Source organism: Sus scrofa, chromosome 11 (genome assembly GCF_000003025.6).
Source record: "Sus scrofa isolate TJ Tabasco breed Duroc chromosome 11, Sscrofa11.1, whole genome shotgun sequence".
Taxonomy (NCBI): domain Eukaryota; kingdom Metazoa; phylum Chordata; class Mammalia; order Artiodactyla; family Suidae; genus Sus; species Sus scrofa.
This window is the reverse complement of record NC_010453.5, coordinates 27,065,068-27,080,750: the sequence shown is the minus strand read 5'-3', so window position 1 is coordinate 27,080,750 and position 15,683 is coordinate 27,065,068.

The following is a 15,683-nucleotide window of genomic DNA, read 5'->3' as shown; positions in this document are numbered from 1 at the left end:
GAAGGAAGAGTATTGTGTGTGACGAGAAGGAACACATTTACCCTTGTGGATTGGGAAGGGCCATGGCAAGCACTCAGCAAATTACTCCCCATCCTTGCCAAATGTCAATATAAAACTGACAGCCCCTTAAAAAGAGAAATTGTAGAGCTTTTATTTTCAAAGTGGACTGTGCTGCTGTGGTCACCTTAGTAGGTGTCACCTCTGTGCATATTCCTTATCTGAGATTCATTGTCCCATCTAATTAAACAGATATTTGAAAAACATTGTTTAGGGAGAAGTAAACTAACCTTCCTGAAACAGCCACAGGTTTCAGCCTGGTCCTGTCTCATTCTTGTCAAGATTAAATGTACAATTGCCCTCTGTATCCATGGGTTATGCATCTGTGGATTCAACCAACTGTGGATAGAAAATATTCAAAAATTTTTAAAAAATTGTAAAGTTCCAAAAAGCAAAACTTGAATTTGCTTCATATCCAGCAACTATTTACATAGCATTTATGTTGTATTTACAACTATGTGCACAGTATTTTTTTACTGTATTAGGTATTTTTAAGTCATCCAGAGATGATTTAGAGTATGTGGAAGGATGTGTGTCAGTTATATGCAAATATTGCCCTGTTTGATATAAGGGACTTGTGCATCCTAGGGTTTTGGTATCTGCTTATCCCACACAGATACCAAATGACAACTGTATCCAATGTCTTAGGGCTTAGTGAGCGGCTCATCCAATAGGTAGTACCCAACAACTTCAGAATGGTTATCCAACTAATGTGGCTATGTAAGGAGGCTTTTTAAAGCATCCCTGAGAGAGAAAGATAAAAACAGACATTTAGGAAGGAACATGGAAGGATTTAATGTCAGACCAATGAGTGAAAACAAAGGATGGCAGTGAAACAAGGAAATTTTGAAATACGTATTTTAGTCTTGAAAACCTCAGTTTTTTTATTTTTTATTTTTTTATTTTTTTTGCTTTTCAGGGCTGCACCCATGGCATATGGAGGTCCCCAGGCTAGGGGTCCAACCGGAGCTACAGCTGCCGGGCTATGCCACAGCCACAGCAATGCCAGATCCAAGTCATGTCTGCAACCTACACCACAGCTCATGGCAACTAGGGATCCTTAACCCACTCAGTGAGGCCAGGGATCAAACCCGCAACCTCATGGTTCCTAGTCAGATTCACTTCCTCTGTGCCACAACAGGAACCCTGAAAACTTCAGTTTCAATTCCTGCCTCCTCTTTATGAACAAAGTGATCTTGAGCATAGATGTTTAACTTTCCTGAGCTTATTTCCCACTGAGCCTATAAAATTAAAACGCCACCTCACAAGCTTATGGTGGTACCCAATGGTAGGCAATTCGATGGCAAGAGAATGTGGTAGAAACCAAAATCAAGGCTGTTAGAAAAGAAATGAATAATAATTTTAAAAAATGAACCCAATTCTTGCAAAAAGGTTGCCAAAGGAAGTAGCTGCTGAGGAAAGAAGGGTTCAGTGATTGACTTCCATGCTCACCTCCTCTTCTCTCCTCTCCTCCTTCCCTTCCATCCCCTCCCCTCCCCTCTCCTCTCTTCTCCCCCGCCCCCTTTATGGTTACACTCATGATACATGGAAGTTCAGGACCAGGGACTGAATTTGAGCTGCAACTGCAACCTACACTGGATTCTTTAACACACCGGGCGGCCCTAGGGGGTCAAATCTGCACCCTCACAGCAACCCGATGCCACTGCAGTCCGATTCTTAACCCACTGCACCACAGCAGGGACTCATCTTGCTGCTTTCTTAATATGGGAAGAAGCACTGTTTATAGCAGGAAGGATATCACCAACACAGTTAATAAAACCATAGCAAGAACAAATCTCACCAAAAATAAAGTTTTCTGCTAAGAGGGATCCTTTCTTTCTTTCTTCATATGCAGAACACAGCATAGAAGTACATTTATACCGGCCATTAAAGACAGAACTTCCCTTATATTTGGGATATTCTTCTGTTGTTTTAGGTTTTTGTATTTTCTCATAATGGATTTTAGGTTTCTACTACTAAGTTACCAAATTCATTTCTCAGCTGATGAATATGAAGACTAGCTATGTCTAAGGCTGGCTGGAAACAGAGTCCCCGATAAACACACCCAGTAAAGTCCTTTGAGCACAGGACCTAGTGTTTCTACCAAAGACTTGCTCGTGGAGAAACATGCCTCTCCAAGCTAGGGAATAGATGGAGCTTGAGTGCTATTGTGACCCTCAGAATAATTATCCTACTACAAAAATAGTTACTAGTCAATGCATTTTGCTCCCTGATTACTTTTTTCATTCTTGGCTCTGTAATGTATGAATTACACTAAAGTACCTTTTATTGCAGTCAAGAAAATAGTGATGCTTGGATTTTAAAACCACCAGGAATATTCACTTCCCCATCCTCCTTCCTTCTTCCATCCTCAACATCCTCATGTCTCCATGATAAATGGGGAATTATTGAAACCACTGATAGAAAGATATTTTTTCCCACTGCCTCTTTTCAACCTATCCCATCCTGACAATTACACACAAACATTCCATGGGTCAAGGATGGTGGTTTCTAAGAAAAGCTACTATTCTTATATTAAAAGGAAAATGTTCTAGTTTCATGCATCTGTAAACAAGGGATGGGAGACAGTCCCCACAGATTTGGGGAGATTTCCATTTTAATCAAATGGGCATAAACTATTAATGTTTGCTCTTAAATTTATAATAACAGATTAAATAGTAATATCACTATCTGGGAAAACAGATACCATGGTGCCAGTTGCCTTGAAATCGCATTAATAGATAATATAGCGGATGTTTTGGTCTTTGGTTTGTCATACCTTGCATTTCTATTTTCATTGGTGTTTTAAAGTGATAAGTCTAAACCATTTCTATTGAGAGAAAATATATTGTTATAAATTAGTATGCCTTTAATTGCTAAAATATGCATTTTTATTTCCTCTTGTAATCTACTTATTTGAAAAGCCTAAGTTTGTAAGTTATTTTCCTAAGTCAACACGGCACAGTCAGGGATAATTGAAATAGTGGTTTCACAAGACCTGAAAGCGTAAAAAAGTATCTTATCTTTTACCTAACTTCAAACACAAACACACTTATATTAAATGAAGAAAACCCTTCTGCTTTTAAAGGATCCGAGATAAACTTTCTTCCCTCATTTTCCCCACCTTGTAAATCGGATAAAATTGACTTTACAAAAATGAAAAATTAAGGAGATCATACATATCCTTAGCACACTGTCCAGTGTATAATAGCTTTTTGTTTGTTTGGTTTTGCTTCTTTAGGTCTGCACTCATGGCATATGGAAGTTCCCAAGCTAAGGGTTGAACCTGAGCTGCAGCTGCCAGCCTACACCACAGTGCATGGCAAAACCAGATCCCTGATTCCCTGAGTGAGGCCAGGGATCAAACCTGCATCCTCATGGATGATAGTTGGATTTGTTTCCCCTGCACACAATGGGAACTCCCATATTATAGCTTTTCAAAATAAATAACTGTGATTTTGTCATTCCTAATATAATATAATATTATATATATATATATATATATATAATTCCTAATATATATATATAAAGTTCAAGGCTGCACACTAGAATCCATTTCTGTAAAGGACCATTAATTCCAGGTTGCATAATTTTTTTTCACCAAACATCTCTTGAGCATGTACTAAGCACCACACTGTCTGTTGGCACTAAGAATAAAAAAGGCTAAGTGTGGACCTTGACTTCTTGGGCCTTGCCTTGCTTTGCACCATAACAGCATGCAAATCCGAGCCTGCTTTTTTAAGGTAGTTGCTCTAATATCTTATATAAGAACCATTTGAAGAGCTATAATATTAGGATGTAAACAGCTCACTGGTGTAACAGAGAGAATGCTTTTGCTTATTTGTGTAAATCAGATTTTTATCTTGCTCATAAAATGAGGAAATCAAATCTTGACTTATCTAAAAACCAACAGGGTATGAAAGAGGCACACGTCACAGTTCAATACCCATTACCTGTTCCAAATCTGTTTAATGGATAAACTCACAAAACTTGAAATCTGTAAACAAAAGATTCTTACTTTAAGCAGAGTAATTACACAAGCAGAGCAATGACATAAGCAGAGCAATAACAACAAAAAGTCATCCTTCTTTCATATAAAAATAAACATATGAAATGCCAAGTTAGCCCAGCAGCCTATTCATAACCACCATGGATTGGCGATAAAGCATTCTTCCAGTGCTGAGTTGGGGGGGAAAATAGGAAAACAAAACAAGAAACCATATGACAGAACAATATAAGCACGGTGGAAGATTTGGTAGGATACACAAATGAAGCGATCTGAGCTGCTGAAATGAAGAATCACTTTGGAAATGCAAATTAAATAAAAAGAAAGCATAAAAAAATGCCCCAAACATTATTCACTTAAAGCGGTAAACAATGGCGTTATGCATCCTCTTAAAGCAATGCCTATGCCTCTACCATGAAGGAAATCTTATTTTAACTTGTCTAAACAAGAAAAATTGTTTTCCTATTGATATAAATATTTGCTCTGTGTTCGTACAATATGTAATTCAGTAGGAAACAGAAGCTTATTATCCATCCTTCTCTTGCAAGGAGGTCTGCGCGTCTTCATTCTTTATTCTGATAACTGTGTCATCGACAACATCATCAATAAACACTTACCATTTATCATCGCTGTAAGGACAAAAATCATATTGTTACACATGGATTCCTCAATTGAAAAAGTTTGGGATTGTTCACATCCCATGAATGTGTCCAGAATTCTGGCAAATAAGGCAGTTCTCCATTTACCCAAGGATTCAAGCCTTTGTGCCAGGCACTAAGAACAAATCAAGTGTAAGAACAAATCAAGTTTATACTCAATTGGTGAAGACAGGGATTAAGCAAGGTGACACTTTAAAGTCTATAATTAAGTTATGCCAGAAGAATATCTAACTGGCTTCAGAAAACATAACAATAGTCTTCTAATGCACAAGCCCCGTGATAGTGATAAAAAGCAGCGTTCCCTGAATAAAAGTTATCTGTTGGTGAAAGAAAACTGGACAGAAGCAAAAAGTATTCTCTGGTCTCTTGGAGGAAAACCAACAAAGATGAAAGAGCAGAAGTAATTACTGTGTGAATTTCTTAGGACCTTTGGATCTGAAATTTTCCTTTAAAATTGCACTCCTGTCTTATTTTCTTGATGCCGTCTTGGATACACCACCTAGCAGAGATATTTTAGCCTCCCTGACAGACAGCGTTTTTCCAGAAGTTCTTGTACTCTTCACATTGTTTTTCCAGAAGTTCTTGTACTTTTCACATAGGCAAGGAAAGCATGAGTACTTTTTGCAACCAGATCTATTTCTCTCATTTCATATTTGACAGAAAGTTTCTTTGGAGAAATAAAAAATAAATTGAAGTCATTAATGATTTTCCTGATTATATCTTGAGAGGTGATAGATGAGATGCTTTAGTGTCTCAGGATAGCATAGTTTGCATCCTCTTCTATCTATTTTTTCTGTGTATTTGTGTCTTTTTAGGCCCACGCCCATGGCATATAGAAATTCTCAGGCTAAGGGTCGAATCAGAACTGCAGCTGCCAGCCTACACCACAGCCACATCAACACCAGACCTGGACAATGCCTGTGGCCTACACCAGAGATCATGGCAATGCCAGATCCTTAACCCATTGAGCAAGGCCAGATCTCAAACCAGCATCCTGATGGATACTAGCCAGGTTCGTTATTGCTGAGCCACAGTGGGAACTCCTCATCTTTCTTTATCTTTTAATAAAAAACTGTGTTCCTCAGATGCCAAGAGACCAGTTTTCCAGGGCACTGAGTTGGAGCATCTTCCAAGTAGAGACAAGGAAAGAGAAAGGTTATAGAAAAAGATTCTACATGGCGTCTCCTCAGTTACTTGCTCCTTCTGTGCAACCCCTCTCTTGTTTTAGAGTGATTTGTTACTAATTATTAAAAACAAGTAGAGGCTAGCCAAAAAACAATAAACCAAATTTAGAGAAATCTTGCAAATTCTTACATTCATTGGCCCATGGCTTATCTAGGTGCTCACAGGAAGCAGTTGAATGAATGATCCTGTATTTACTAATGTCTTTGATTGGAATTGAGAGAAAGGTTTTTTTCTCCTAAGGTGTGGCTGACTATGCATCAGACTGCATGTGGCCAAAAAAAGGAAAAAAAAAATGTTCAGCTTTCAAGCAGGAGTCAGTCCTTCATCTAATATTTTTCAGGTTCAGAAGAGTGTTTTTCAATCTTTCTTGTCATAGAGATGGAAAACCTGAGTCATAGGAAAGGGTAGTGGGGTAAGAGGAGGAGGCAAAAACAAAGGATGGCTATAAGCAATATAAATAGTTGATGTCGTGTAATAGTCTTTGTTTCTACATAAGGAAGTCAGCAGAAGCACCTGAAGAGGTCACACATCAAAACCTGTTTATTGGGGTTCCCTTCAGGGCTCCACAGTTAACGAACCCCACTAGGATCCATGAGGATGTAGGTTTGATCCCTGGCCCTGCTCAGTGGGTTAAAGATCCATGCTGCCATGAGTTGTGGTGTAGACCTGCAGCTGTAGCTCCAACTGGACCCCTAGCCTGGGAACTTCCATATATCGCAAGTGCGGCCCTAAAAAGCAGGAAAAATTAAAAAAAAAAGGATGTTTATCTCTGTTTATTTCATTCATGCACAGCCATCCCACTCTGCTGTCAAGAATGATTCCCACTGATGAATATAATACTGGAGTCCTTATGACACAGCCTAGGGTAGAAGTGACATGTTTGCAAGATAGCATCAATCCCCAGATAGCATCAATCCCTCCTCTTCTCTTGATGCCACGTTTCCTCTCTAAATCACCAAACTTCCAGCCCTCTTCACCTCCTCCCCTACCACTTCTGCCATGCACAACCCACACTCTTCAGACTCTGCCTGTAAAGTACAAATTCTGAAGCCACTGCTGCCTGTCCCCATTGTCTTCACCATTCATGCCTGCAAGTATAGCACCACCATGGGTCATCTCTTTAGCTTCAAGTTCCCTTGGGCCATGTCTCCCCCAGCTCACCTCCTCTACTTCTGATATGCCTTCTTCAGCTGTGCAACAGCTTTCTCCTCAACGGTGATCTCACTCTCCTGTGGGTAAAAATCAACAGAACTGCCAACAGCACAGTATAAAAATAAATAAATGAAAAACACCACCTCAAACCTTTCTGTACCTAGGTCTCACACATTACAAAATTCGTATTTGATGGAAGAGAATACCTTGATTGAATGACTCAAAGCTCCTCCACAGTCTCAAAATTGAATTATCTTTACTAATTTTTCTTTCTTATTTTTGACTATAACAACAACAAAAGAATTAAATGCAGTTACCATGATAAATATTTCTTTAAAATCCACAAATTTGCAATTTCCTGTACCTGAAAAAGCACCGTAACAATTTAGGGGAGGCCTACTTTGCATACAGCAGACTGCTTATAATGGTGAGAGGTAATTAGGTCATGGCATTAAAAAAAAATCTTAGAGAAAAAAAAAATCTTAGAAACAAGAGGAGACAAATATACATAAAACACCACATATAAAAATATCATGAATATATAATATCCCTTCAGCTATAGTCTGTGGCTCTACATTGCACCAAACTCATAATTTATTAGCAGGATTCTTACAGGATTGACTTACATTTCTTTTAAGTACCAGCAAGACACAACAAGGAATTCACATTGCCTGAAAGCAGTTTCAAAATCCTTCCCCAACAGTGTTTTAAGGAATGTAAATAGTGTTGATAGGCCTTAGATGTTAAATAATCCTGATAGCAGATTTTAAAAACATCATTCCTCCAACAATTTTACCCTGAATAATAATTAGGACCTCCTTCTAGTGCTATGTCTTAGTATCTATTTTGCATACCATTCAGGTTGCACCTCTCTTCTTTAAGGATTTTACCCTTACCACATTCCTTTCAATGAACTATTTGCCTTCCTTATTATTACAACGGGGTCAAAAAACCAGTTTTGATCTTCTGTCTTTACTATTTTCTACACGATGCCAAATTTACTTGAAATACTCTTTCCCCCCTTTAAACTTTAGAAGTGAAATTGTGAAAATCTTAAGAGTTTCTCCTTGAATCTCCTTCTTTTGGCAGCAAATCACATTACACTCTCATTTTATAAAATTTTTCTTATAAATGAATAAAGCTATATTTTTTCCCTTAAGCAATTTAAAATGAGCTCAGAGATGCTTTATGAAAATGTATTTTCCATTTCTATTAATCAGTCATCAAATTTAACCCATCTGGTATTTCAAATTTGTCTCCAAAAGGTGAAGGGTGAGAACAATTATAATTTATAATTTTCATTACTGAGGTCTGTAGTTTCTATCTGCGGCACACTTAGAAATCATCGATTAATCATCTCAATGCTTTTATGAAATGAATATTATCTCTATAGTTACATGATTTAAAACTAAAGAAACTTAAAAAAAAAAAATAACCCTGAGGGTAACCTAGTTTGAGGAGAATTCAAATCACTGTCAGGGAGAATGTTTTAATATGTGAATTTGATGGTATAAATGATGATTAATTTTGATTATTCCTTAAATTACCTTAGGATATAATGAAAATCATACATGTTTTAAGAGAAATTTTTTCAATGCCAAAGGTTAACAATATTATCTTTTAAAAGAGCTCATGAGGTTGATTGGTGAGGTTTGCCATCCATGTGTTTATAAAGCTGCTAGCCTAAAATATCATCCATGAAAACTCTTTTAAAATTCAGCATATTTAGAGTTTGGCATTTAAAAAATATGTGGGAAAAATCCACAACTTTTCATTAAATCTCAAGAAAATATAAATGAATAAAATAAGTAAATTAATCATAATCATTTTTCTCTCATCTCTCTAGTACATCAGTATACAGGTTGTCCATTCCACTGGGTTTTACATTTACTAAAAGTCAGTTATCTTTGTTTTCAGACCTATTCATAGAAGTTTTAATTATATAATTTAATAAATATAAACTAATGGTATATGAGAAAACAACAGACATATTTTGCTTTGTGATAACTATTATGAATGCTTTGGAAAATTCCCCAAAAGGTGAGCTATTAAAAAAATTAAAAAGCTGAGATGTGACCAAGATTGAGGAGAAAGTAGATGCTGAACTCACATTCTCCCAGATGCACACCAAAATTGCAACTACTCATAGAGAAACCATGAATGAGAATGACCTGAACTAGCAGAAAAGATTTTCCACAATTTAAGATATAAAGAAGTAATAGGACACAGAGACGCCACCCTTAAAGCATATGCAGAATCGTACCTTATGCAAGTCCAGCACAGAGGGAGCAGTTTGAAAGGACCCTGGGACAGACCCACTTGCTGATCCTGGAGAGCTTCCTAGAGAGGCATGAGGTATCCAGGATGCCCCTTGGAAATGGAGATGCTGGCAACAGCCATTTTTGGCAGTTAATTCTCCTACATTGATATCAGTGCTGATAAACAAAATATTAAATCCTCCCTCTAGTCTAATAAATGTTGGAGGCTTATCCACCCTCCAATGGGCAGGCACCTCCCCTGAACACTATGCAGCCTCCAGTGGGCCAGCACCTGGCCCAGCGGCCCGTGGCCTTCATTGCCAGTATTGTGGGGACCCAGCCCCATCCCCAAATGGGCCAGCCCTGGACAACAACCTTCTAACCTTTCCCACCAGGAAGCCAGTGCTAGACCCATTGTACCCTGGTCTGCACAGTCAGCCACAGAGGGGCCTTGTCTCACCCTCCAGAGAGCCCACAGCAACCACATGAGGTAGGGCCTGGCTGTGAACCAGACAGGAAACTAGCTATGTAAGTGCACCCACAGTCATAGGACCTGCCATAAGAGAAAAAGAATACAGCTCTGGTGAACAGAGCAGAGCATGCTGCTGAGTCTCATAAGACATCTTCTACATAAAGAAATGTCTCAAGACTGGGAAACATAACCAACCCGCCTAATACATAGAAATAAATACAGGATTACAGAAATCAGGAGAAAGAAAATATGATCCAAATGTTGGAACTGGACAAAATCTCAAAAAAAGGAACTAAGCAAAGTGGAAATAAGCAATCTACCTAATAAAGAGTTCTAGGTAATGATCATAAGGATGATCAGTGAATACAGGAGGTTGGATGAACACAGTGAGAAGTTCAACAAAGGGTGAAAAAATAGAAGAAATGGAGTTGAAAAATACAATAACTGAAATGTAAAATAAACTAACAAAGAATCAAGAGTAGATTAAATGATACAAAGGAATGAATCAGCAATCTGGAAAACTAATTGGTAGTGAAAATTACCAAAACTGAACAGAAAAAAAAGAAAAAAAAAATGGATAGTTTAGAGAAACCACTGGTAAAATATCAAACGTACCAACACTACATTACTGGGGTCCCAGATGGAGAAGAGAGAGGGAAATGTGTAGAGAATGTATATGAAGAAACAATATCCTAATCTGGGAAAGGAAACAGATTCCTATCCAGGATCAGGAAGCACAAAGAGTTCCAAATAAGATGAACCCAAAAAGGACCATGCCAAGACACATTATAATTAAAATGTCATTTTGTTTTTCTTTTTATGGCCACACCTGTGGTGTATGAAGTTCCCGGGCTAGGGGTCGAATCACAGCTGCAGTTGCCAGCCTGCACCACAGCCACAGCAACACTGGATCCAAGCCATATCTGTGGCCTACATTCTAGCTTGAGGCAACGCTGGATTCTTAACCCATTGAGACAAGCCAGGGATCAAACCTGCATCCTCAAAGACACTATGTTGGGTACTTAAACCATTGAGTCTCAGTGGGAACTCCTAAAATGGCAAGCATGAAAGTTAAAGATATAACCTTAAAAATAGCCAGGGAAAATCAGCTAATTATGTACAATGGAAGTATCGTAACACCATTAGTTAAATTTTTAGCAGAAATGTTGCAGGCCAGAAGGTGAAATATTGAAAGCGGTAAAAGGGAAAAAAAGCTTACAACCAACAATACTCTACCCAGGAAGATTATGATTAGATTTAAAGGGAAGATAAAGATTTTTTAAAAACAAGTAAAACCAAAAGATTTTAGCGAAATTAAACCAGTTATAAGAATGTTAAAAGAACTTCTCTGGGAAGGAAAATAAAGGCAACAACTAGAAATATGAAAATTATGATAGGAAAAAAAATCTCACTGGTAAAGGCAAACATACAGAAAAGATAGTAGATTATCCACTTAAAAAGGCAGTAGAAAGGGGAGTTTCCATCATAGTTCAGTGGTAACAAACCTGACTGGTAACCATGAGGATGCAGGTTAGGACCCCTTGTCTTGCTCAGTGGGTTAGGAATCTAGCATTGCTGTGAGCTGTGGTATAGGCCTCAGATGCAGCTCAGATCCTGTGTTGCTGTGGCTGTGGCACAGGCTGGCAGCTAAAGCTCCAATTCAACCCCTGCCCTGGGAACTTCCATATGCTGTGGGTGTGGCTCTAAAAATACAAATAATATTTATAATAATAATAATAATAATAATAACACAATGGAAAGAATAAAAGAGAAAAGCAGTAAAATTATCTATATCCACAGTAAGTGCTTAAGGAACATACAAAACAGAAACCCAAAAAGATGTAAAATATGACATCAAAATCACAAAACATGGGGAAGTGGGTAGAAACGTAGAGCTATTAGAATGCATTCAAACATAAGAGACCATCACCTTAAAATAATATATATACATACATACGATACACATATGTGTACACATATGAACGTATGGTAACCACAAAACAAATATCTCTAATAAATACTCACATAAAAAATAGAAAGTAGGAGTTCCCATCGTGGCGCAGTGGTTAACGAATCCGACTAGGAACCATGAGGTTGTGGGTTCGGTCCCTGCCCTTGCTCAGTGGGTTAACGATCCGGCGTTGCCGTGAGCTGTGGTGTAGGTTGCAGACGCGGCTCGGATCCCGCGTTGCTGTGGCTCTGGCGTAGGCCAGTGGCTACAGCTCCGATTGGACCCCTAGCCTGGGAACCTCCATATGCCGCGGGAGCGGCCCAAGAAATAGCAGCAACAACAACAACAAAAAGACAAAAAAAGACAAAAGACAAAAAAAAAAAAAAAAAATAAAAAGAAATCTAAATCTAATACTAAAGATGGTCATCTGTCACAAGGGAAGAAAACAAAGGAAGAAGAAAGGAATAAAAAATAACTACAAAAACAACCAGAAAACAATAAGCAAAATGGCAATAAATTTATACCTATCAATAATTTCTTTAATTGTATATGGATTAAATGCTCCAATAAAAGATAAGTAGAGGCAGAATAGATTGAAAAAAAAAACGAAGACCTGTATATACATTGCCTATAAGAAACATAATTCAGTCCTAAAGACAGACACACTGAGAGAATAAAAAAAGGTATTCAATGCAAAAGGAATCAAAAAGAAACCTGGAACAATAATACCTATATCAGACAAAATAGATTTTAAAACAAAGATTAGGAGTTCCCATCACTGTGCAGCAGAAATGAATCTGACTAGGAACCATGAGGTTGTGGGTTCCATCCCTAGCCTCCCTCAGTGGGTTAAGGATCCAGTGTTGCTGTGAGCTGTGGTATAGGTCGCAGACATGGCTCAGATCTGGTGTTGCTGTGGCTGTGTTGTAGGCCAGCAGCTATAGCTCTGATTGGACCCCTAGCCTGGGAACCTCCATATGCCATGGGTGTGGCCATAAAAAGCAAAAAATAAATAAAATAAAATAAATAAAACAAAGACTTACAGGAGACAAACAACACTACATAATGATAAAGACATCAATCCAACAAGATAAAATGATTGTAAATACATATGCACCCTACAGTACAGTATATAAATACATAAAATGAATATTAACAAATATAAAGGGAGAACCTGACAGGATGACAATAGTGGGAGACTTTAACATCACACTTATCGCAATGGACAGATCATACAAAGAGTAAATCAAGAGAAAACACTGGTTTTCATACCTAAAATATTATTTTTTACACTAAACAAGCAATGGAAGAAACCTAAGTGTTCATCAATAGACATGGCTAAAAAAATATGATATATATAAAATAGAATATTATTTAGCCATGAAAATTGAAATTTTGCCATTTGCAACACCATGGATGGATCTAGAGAGTATTATATTAAATGATATGTCAGACAGAGCAATACAAATACAGCATCATGTCATTTCCATGTGGAATCTGAAAATCTAAATAAATAAAAATTATATACTTTCTTTTTTCTCACATTGTCATGCTCCACCATAAAGTGACTATGCATAGTTCCCAGTGCTACACAGTAGTATCTCACTGCTAATCCATTCCAAAGGTGATAGTCTGCATCTATTAACCCCAAGCTCCCAATCCATTCCATTCCCTCTCCCTTGGCAACTACAAGTCTATTCTCAAGTCCACCATGATGTACAGTAGAAAAAAAATGTATTGGTAAATAAAAATTTTAAAAAACTCAAGTAAATAAACAGAAAATGAAAACAGACTCATACATACAGAGAACAAATGGATGGTTGCCATTGGGGGATGGGTAGCATTAGTGAAAGGGATTAGAGGTGCAAACCTCCAGTCATAAAACAAATAAGCTGCAGGGATGTAATTCACAGCATAAGGAATATGGTTAATAATATTGTAATACAACAATATTATAATATTGTATATTATATATATATTATATACATATTGTAAAATTGTAATAACATTGTTTGGGAACAGATGGTTATTGGACTTACCATGGTTGTTATTTGTTAATGTATGCATATGTCAAATCACTATGTAGTACACCTGAAACTAATATAACATTGTATTGTTAACTATATTTCAATTAAAAAATACTCTCAAATTAGGTGTGGGTGAATACTTTATAAAGTAACTAATAAGTAGTATAGAAAGAGCTACCCTAGAATCATGTCACATGTGCTTTGAAGTTCCCACTGCATAAAGAGAGTAAAAACAAACTCAAAATCACTAATGTCTTCTACATGAAAAGTAAAAAGCAAAGAACAGTCCTTATGCTTTTATTCAAACATGAGGAAGCATAACATACTATATATTATAAATTAAACTAATTTAAGATACATGTGTATCGTTTTTAATGATTTTATGTTTTATTCACTCTTGATTAGCCAATTATATATGAATCAAGAAAGAATAGGATAGAAATATCTTTAATATCTTAAACCATAAGAAAATTGAACATATGTAGAAATAATTTTTCCTCTGGTATTTAGGATTTGGAAAATATGGTTTATTTCCATAAATCAAAATTTAATGATGAAATTCAGCCTTTGCTTTCAGATAATTAAAGTGGAACCTACAAGGCCAACAGTCAAATATTAATTTAGGCAAAAGGAAATTTTAGTTCATCAATCAAAAATGCTTTATTTCCACCATTTCTTCAACTTCTTTTGTTGAGCACCTCCCTGACTCTACCTAAAAAGCTAAGAAGCATTTTCTCTTCCACAGTTGAATACCTCATTTACATTTACACTCCTGGACTACACTTCTAAACCTCTCTCTTCTTTAGTATATTAGAACTCAGTGGGGTTTAGAACAGTCTCTTCTCAAATATGGCACTTTGGTGTATTAAATATTTTAAGCTGAAGGAGTTTGGGAAGACCACAGCAAGGTCACTGTGAGAATCCTCTTACCCCTGAAGCAGGGAAAAAGACCCTCAGGTGAGAGGTACCCTCTCTCTACCTGGAGGTCCCTTCTCTCTACCCAGAGTTCTACCTAGAGTCACACACTACTAACACAGCCCGGGCTGTTTCCCCCACTGCTACTCACCCACACTCTGTGCCCTATCCTAGTCTCCACTCTTCATCAAATCTAGCAAAAAAATTCTCAGGTTTTAACTGTTCCTTCAGGTCTTGCATTTCCTTTGGAAGTTTCCTGTGTCACATCACACTTATGCTAAATGAAATTGTGTACTTTTCTTCTGTTAATTTGTCAGTTTAATTTTCAGACCCAGCCAGGAGGGATCCTGAGAGGGTCAAAGAAATCTGTTTCTTCCCCTGCAAACCTGAAGGAGGGCTTGGCTAGTTACACTCATGTAATATATTGAAAAAGACTCTTTCTTACAGGGAATGTAACGATGAACCGTAAGCTCAAGACTGGATTTTATTCTTTCCTTCTCTTCTTATTACTCCTGGGAAACCACATCGGGATCTCAGTTACTTTATCTGCAACATTAGGAATTAAACTAGAATTATGGTAGTCTAAAATGGACCAGATACTGCATTAATTTATTGTCTCATTTAATTTTTACAACACTCATATAAGGTAAATAATATCCCCATTTTAGATACAAATGAACTGAGGCTTATGAACCAGAGGGTGGCAGACACTAGAGGAAAAACCTAGGTTTGTCTGAACTTGGCATTCAATAGGATAATTTGAAACCCATTAATTGTTTAAAAAAATATAAAATAATGATGCTTTTCTAAATTAATTAGTCTTGCTGATTGCATGACTCAAATAGTCTATTTTCTTAACTATTTACCTCTTTTGCCAAGTAGACAAAGTTGGCTGGGCTACAGATAAAGTCCAAGCAAAATAGCAATAGAATAGATTCCAAACAAGACAGACTGGAGGGAAAGATTTACCATGTTGTACCATTTATAAAATGAGTTGCAGT